Consider the following 7,612-nt stretch of genomic DNA (forward strand, 5'->3'; position numbering starts at 1 on the left):
GCCACAGTGCCGGCCCCCTTTTAATTTTTTTCTTGAAAATTCATTTATTTATTTTTTTAAAGATTTATTTTATTTATTTGAAAGAGTTACAGTGAGGTAGAGACAGAGAGAGGTCTTCCATCCACTGGTTCACTCCCCCAGATGGCTGCAGTGGCCGGAGCTGTGCTGATCCGAAGCTAGGAGCCAGGAGCTTGTTTCCAGTCTCCCACGTGGGTGCAGGGGCCCTAGGACTTGGGCCTTGAAGATTTATTTATTTAAAAGGCAGAGTTACAGAGGTGAGAGAGGGGTGGAGAGAGAGACAGAGACACCTTCTGTCCATAGGTTCACTCCCCAGATGGCTGCAATGGCCAGGCCCAGGCCAGGCTGAAGCCAGTATTCCGGAACTCCATCCAGGTCTCCCACATGGGTGCACCGGCCCAACACCTGTTCCATTTTCCTCTGCTTTCCCATGTGCACCAGTAGGAAACTGAATTGAAAGTGGAGCAACCAGGATTAAAACTGATGTTTATCCTGAATCTGTGAATAACCCATGAAAGCAAAAAGATCGTCTCCAGAAGGACAGGAATAGGAGTTGGCTGTATTCGATTTTCTTTGCTGTCTGCAGCACACCCCACACCCAGGCTGTTGTGGTGGGGTTCAGGGACCTCCTTCAGTTCTTCCAGATTGTCCCATCCATTGTCTTCTGGCCTTGTGTCTGCTCCTCCTCCTGCTATGGGAAAATGGCGGCAGAAAAATTATTACCTTGTTTGTTTGTCTCACATGGAAGAAGAATTTCCAAGCGGACAAGGCAAAGAGAAAAGCGAGATTAAAAGGTTTAAAGCAAGATTTATTAGAGTCAAAGACCTCCAGCCAGAGTGGCATGGAGGGAGGCAGAAAGAGAAGCAAACCCCAAATGTATTTTTCATGTGAGAAAGACACAAACTTGGGGGAGCGGGAGCGGACTGCTATGATTTGAAAGTGTACTCCAAATTTCATGCATTGGAAACCTAATCCCCCAAATTCATACGTTAATGTATTTGGATATGGGGACCTTTGGATGTAATTAGGATTAGATGAGGCCATGAGGATGGGGGCCCCGTGATCACATTTGCGGCTTTTGTAAGAAGAGGAAGAGAGACATAGGCTAACTCTGCCCCAGCACACGACCCCTCAACCACATTGTGATGCTGCAAGAAGACCCCCACCTGATGCCAAACTGATGCAAGCAACATGCTCCAAGACTTCCCAGCAAAGCTATGAGACCAAGGCTGTCCAAGGCCTGCCAAAGGCCCAAACCCACGCCGGTGCGACTTCAGTAATACTTGTAGTCTGAAGCTTTAATATCTATTGATGGGGCAGGCATTTGTCCTGGTGGTGAAGACACCCACCTCCCATATCAACTTTCCTGAATTCAATTTTTACCTCCAATCCTGACTCCAGCTCCCTGATGATGCAACCCCAGAACTATAAGCCAAGCAGCTTGTGGTAATCAGCAGTGGCAATAGGAAACAAACTAACGGAGCATCTTGGTTCAACTTTTACAGGCTGAAGTCCTTCATGGAAAATATGTGAATGCTTACTTATTCTTTAGGCTACAGAGAAAAAGGCAAGTAGAGAAAAAGAGACTGAAGAGAGGCGAAGTGACCAACAACAGAGCACAATACCCAGAGGTCTAGGGAGCAAGGTTAAGGCACAAGGGGAAGTATCACTGAATAAGTTGTGGATAACAAGTCAAGATGCTCTAGTACAGTGGGTGACAATGAGTTTATAAGCTCCTGGGAAGACACTTGAAAGAACCAGACCCAATTTCTCAATTTTCCAGAACAAATACGTGATCCCCTGGTATCAAGGGTGTTAACACTTGAAGCTGATTTAGAATAGTTGATGAGGAGTCGAACAAAGAAACCTGAATATTTACGGTGGTATGGAAAAGTCAGAAGGTAGGAGAGGGGTCATGAGTTTATAAGTAGTGTAAGGCTTTGTTTTATCCTGCAGGTTTTTTTTTTTCTTCAGAAGTCCAGGAACAGGATGGCATAAATAGGAGGAAAATACATATTGGTTGTCCTTGAATGCTAGTTCTTTGACCAGTAAATGGTGTTTTGATTTTTTAAAAAGGTTTTATTTGTTTACTTGAAAGTCAGAGTTACAGAGAAAAGAGGCAGAGAGAGAGAGTTCTTCCATCCACTGGTTTACTCCCCAGATGACCTCAATGGCCGGAGCTGTGCCGATCTGGAGCCAGGAGCTTCTTATGGGTCTCCCATGTGGGTGCAGGGGTCCAGGAACTTGGGTCATCTACCACTTCTTTCCCAGGCCATAGCAGAGAGCTGGATTGGAAGTGGAGCAGCTAGGACTCAAACCAGTGCCCATATGAGACACCACCACTGCAGGCAGTGGCTTTACCCACTACACCACAGCACTGGCCCCAGCAAATGGTGTTTTAAAAGCAGATTGTAAGCCGGCGCCGCGGCTCAGTAGGCTAATCCTCCGCCTTGCGGCGCCGGCACACCGGGTTCTAGTCCCGGTCGGGGCACCGGATTCTGTCCCGGTTGCCCCTCTTCCAGGCCAGCTCTCTGCTGCAGCCAGGGAGTGCAGTGGAGGATGGCCCAGGTGCTTGGGCCCTGCACCCCATGGGAGACCAGGAAAAGCACCTGGCTCCTGGCTCCTGCCATCGGATCAGCGCGGTGCGCCGGCCACAGCGCACCGGCCGCGGTGGCCATTGGAGGGTGAACGAACGGCAAAGGAAGACCTTTCTCTCTGTCTCTCTCTCTCTCACTGTCCACTCTGCCTGTCAAAAAAAAAAAAAAAAAGCAGATTGTAGTAGTATTGGGAAAAGCTACATCGATCCGTCCATTAGGTAACAAGAACAGGAAGCAGTCAGAAGCAATGTTAATGTAAAGGAAGAGAATAGGCTAAGAAAGTAAAATGATTTCATGATTGGTGGATCAAATTAAGTGCAAGAGATGGAAGCATCTAATATTTTGACCCAAGTTAACATAAAGGAATAATAATTTTTTTGTATTTCCCAGAAGAATGTAAGATGAGTCAATTAACATAGTGGAAAAGCTAGAAGAAGCAACAGACTTAGTTGGGGATGCATTACTAGGGTGAAGGAGACTTGAAACAAGTTATGCTGAGGTGACAGCAAGTACACACAAGTAGAAATGATAGATTATAGGCACTGTTAGCTGTCATGGTGTTTGTGGAGTCTAATTCCTATTCCAGGTCCTTACCTTCTACTTAGAGAAGCATTCTAAGTACAGGCACATTTATGGTGCACAAAGTGATAAAGTTTATTTAAGTGAGAAACACACACACACACACACGGGTATAGTTCAGGAGTAGAGTGGGCCAGGAAGAAAAATGGGTAGAGAGGCAAGTAGAGAGAGGGCAACTCAGCACTCCACCTTGTCCTGGTCGCTAATGAAAGAGAGGAAGACAGCCCCTCTAGTTGCCAACTTCTTCTAGGTCAGAAGGGAAGTGGCTACTTGGTACCTCTCACTCCAGTCCTAGGTGAAGGGAGATACGTTCTGGAAAGGGGGCTGTTCGCCTGACAGCCAGATAGGAGTACATGGGGCAGGGACAGGTGGGCCTAATCTAGCTACCCGCCTTATCTGACATCATTGGTGGGGCTGCAGATCTGAATGAGAATTTTATGGAAGGGGTTGTAGAGAAGTGAAAGAGAAAGAGGGGACGAGGGGATAAAGAAGGAAGTAGTGGTGTAACAGGAGATGGAAGTCCTTGTCTTCACACAAGAAAGAATTTAGATGTGAGACAGAGAGTAGCAGTGAGCATGCCAGCCACGTTTAATGAAGAGAGTGCACCTGGCAGAGCAGGCGGGCACCTCAGAAACGAACCGAGAGCCCAGTCTGCATTCCGATGGGAGTTTTTATGGGTTTGGATATGGATCCTCCATTTCTCCTATCTCTTCCTTGTCTAGGATGTCTCTCTGGATGGAGGGCTTCCAGGGTATAGAATTCCTAAAATTCTCCCCAGAACTTCATAATGGACCTAAATAGTCCATTTGGTGCAAGGCAGTTGAAAGATTTCCCCTGAGCTACCTCTAGGGAGAGGACTGGGACCCATCCAATCTGTTTATTGAAGAATGACAAGACTTTTGATACATGAATGCTGGTTTGTTTCTACATTTCTTCCCTTACACAGCCACCCAAGAGATCCACCCAACAAGGTTATTGAACAAGAGCAATATTTTAGGTAAATAATGCTGGTTGGCTCTCAAGCCTGCACCTATATTTCTAGCCTCATTCTACTACACAAAAATTCTCATTTATGTAGGGCAATATGTCTACCCACCAACCTTAACAGTCAGAGATGCAAAAAAGAGCTTCATACATATCATGGGAAAGTAAATTTAAAGGAAACAGATCATATCAACCACATGACATTTCTGTGGGGATCCCTGGCAAGGAAGGATTTCTCTGCAAGTGGAATACGATGAAGCCCACTGGGGAGGGAAGGGTGGAGGCTCCCGAACACAGAGAGCTCTACAAAGGATGGCTTGGCTCAGAGTTAGTTTGTTGGGATTAAATTGTGCCCAGATGAATTTCCCAAGTTGAAGACTTCACTCCCAAGTCCTCAGAATGTGACCTTATTTGGAAAATAGGGTCGGGGCTGGTGCTGTGGTGTAGTGGGTAAAGCCACCTCCTGCAGTGCCAGCATCCCATATGGGCACTGGTTAAAGTCTTGGCTGCTCCACTTCCAATCCAGCTCTCTTCTATGGCCTGGGAAAGCAGTAGAGGATGGCCCAAGTCCTTGGGACCTTGCACCCGCGTGGGAGACCTGGAAGAAGCTCCTGGCTCCTGGCTTCAGATCGGCGCAGCTCCAGCCGTTGCGGCCAACTGGCAAGTGAACCATTGGATGGAAGACCTCTCTATCTCTCTCTGTCTGTCTCCGTCCTCTCTCTATGTAGCTCTGACTTTCAAATAAATAAATCATTTAAAAAAAAAAAAAAGGAAAATAGGGTCATCACAGGTATAGAACTAATGTAGAACAAGGTCACACTGGAGTAGGGTGAGCTCTTACCCTAATCTGACTTTTAAAAAAATGAGAAATTTGGACACAGACCTGCGCACAGGAAACATACCATCAAGAAAAGGTAAAAATCAAGGTGACATTAAATACTAGATGGTAGTGTTATGGGAAAGGTGATCTGAGTTCTTGTCTCAAGTAGAATTTTCAGGTAGACGGGACAGTGAACAAAGCAAGATTTATTTGTTGGAAATGTCCTCCCATGGCATCAGTAGGGGGACTCCAGGAGCGGAAATCCAGAGAAACTTGTCGAAGTGGAGTCCTTTTTTTTTTTTTTTTTTAGATTTATTCATTTATTTGAAAGTCAGAGTTACCTAGAGAGAGGAGAGGCAGGGAGAGAAAGAGAGAGGGGAGAAAGGTCTTCATCCGCTGGTTCACTCCCTAATTGGCTGCAACAGCCGGAGCTGCACCAATCCAAAGCCAGGAGCCAGGAGCCAGGAGCTTCTTCCGGGTCTATCACGTGGTTGCAGGGGCCCAAGGGCTTGGGCCATCTTCTACTGCTTTCCTAGTCCACAGCAGAGAGCTGGATTGGAAAATGGAGAGCCAGGACTCGAACCAGCGCCCATATAGGATGTCGGCACTGCAGATGGCGGCTTTACCTGCTATGCCACAGCGCCGGCCCCTGAAGTGAGGTCTTTTAAGCACAATTCGGGGGAGGAACAAACTAAAATCTAACAATCAAACCGTGGGGACATAATCCAGCAGAAGGCTGAAATTGTAATTCTATCTAGCCTGCTCATGACAATACTAGAAACCCATTGAAGCGGGACTGGCACTTTTGCTCAGGGCAGCTTCTGGGGAGAAGCAAGTGTTATGGGCTGGATAGGACCCAAATTAATTTTCCAGACTCTTGCCTTTTACCTGGAGAAGAAGTCTAAGTACAGGCCAAACACAGCATGCACTATGATAAACTTTATTTACAAAGTAAGAAAAATACACAGGCTCATTAAGGCTTTGTTTCAGAAAAGTAGGCCAAATAAAGGGAATTATCATACCCTACTCTGCTTGTCCGAGTCCACAAGGAGGAGAGAAAGAGTTTCCGTTCTTCCTAGCTTTTTATGCACTTTAGAAAAATGAAAGTGTTTTTGTGGTACCACCCCCAGGCCTGAGTAAGAGGAGGTACTTCATGGGGAGGGTTCCCCTGATGGACAGGTATGTGAACATGGCAACAAAGAGTGAAGGAGGTGTGGCTTCCAGCTCATGAACTTAAAATTATCTATCTAAGCTTTCCCATATCACAAGCGTTTGACTCCCCTGTCTCATTCCAATAGAGACGTTACCTAACCCACCTATTAGTCCATCTAACTCCTCACACTAGGAAAGAGACATGGAACAAATTCTTCTTCATAGCCCTCAGACGGAACCAATCCTGCTCACACCTTGATCTCAGACTCCCAGCCTCCAGAACTCTGGGACAATAAATGCTGCTGTTTGAGCCACCAAGTTTAGACTCTGCATGGCAGTTCTAGTAAGTCAGTATGGGTCTCATCTTGAAGAAAAATCCGGGATTTTTACATTAGTCTAGGATAAACAGAACTGTAACTTACATTCACATTTACATATTTTATGTACCATAGGTTTGCTATTTGCATATTCCAATTTTTATACAGTTATAAAATTTTCTTCCAAGGCAGGGAGAATCAGAATGAAATTTTATAGGAGCACATAGGACTCCCTCTGCTTTGTGCTTCCTCTTCCACTAAGAGACTCTTACTGTTACCAGGGATTGGTTGCTCAGGGCTCTTGTCTTTGCATAAGAAAGAACTCAGACATGAGACTGAGTTAGTGGTAAGCAAGCTAGCAAAGTTCAATGAAGAGAAGCAATGAAGAGGGTACACCTGACAGATCAGGCAAGCACCTCATTAAAGAACAGAGAGCTCAGATTGCATTCAGACTGGAGTTTTTATGGATGTTGGGTGTGGGCTTTCTTTCTCCTTCCCTACACCCTTTCTGGAATATTGCTGGGTGGAGGACTTTCTGGGCCCAGAAATTCAGAATAGTCCCGTTGGTGATTGGCAGATGAAATTCCCCTAAACTATTCCTAGGGAGAGGGCTGGGAACAACCCAATCATATTATTGAAAAAAGGCAAGACTTTTTTTTTTGACAGGCAGCGTGGACAGTGAGAGAGAGAGAGACAGAGAGAAAGGTCTTCCTTTTTGCCGTTGGTTCACCCTCCAATGGCCGCCGCGGCCGGCGCACCGCGCTGATCCGATGGCAGGAGCCAGGAGCCAGGTGCTTTTTCCTGGTCTCCCATGGGGTGCAGGGCCCAAGCACCTGGGCCATCCTCCACTGCACTCCCTGGCCACAGCAGAGGGCTGGCCTGGAAGAGGGGCAACCGGGACAGAATCCGGCACCCCGACCGGGACTAGAACCCGGTGTGCCGGCGCCGCTAGGCAGAGGATTAGCCTAGTGAGCTGCGGCGCTGGCCAAGACTTTTGATATGTAAATAATATGGTTTGCCTCCAAGGCTTGCTTCCTCATTCCATCACACAGAAATTCCCATTTCTCTTCAGCCTCTCACACACAAAGGCTTGTGTCAGCATAGCTACCTTAACATTATGATATGGGTGTTCCTCAGAGCCAGCT

Source organism: Oryctolagus cuniculus, chromosome 8, assembly GCF_051225735.1.
Source record: "Oryctolagus cuniculus isolate XC-2025 breed Fujian yellow rabbit chromosome 8, ASM5122573v1, whole genome shotgun sequence".
Lineage (NCBI taxonomy): Eukaryota > Metazoa > Chordata > Mammalia > Lagomorpha > Leporidae > Oryctolagus > Oryctolagus cuniculus.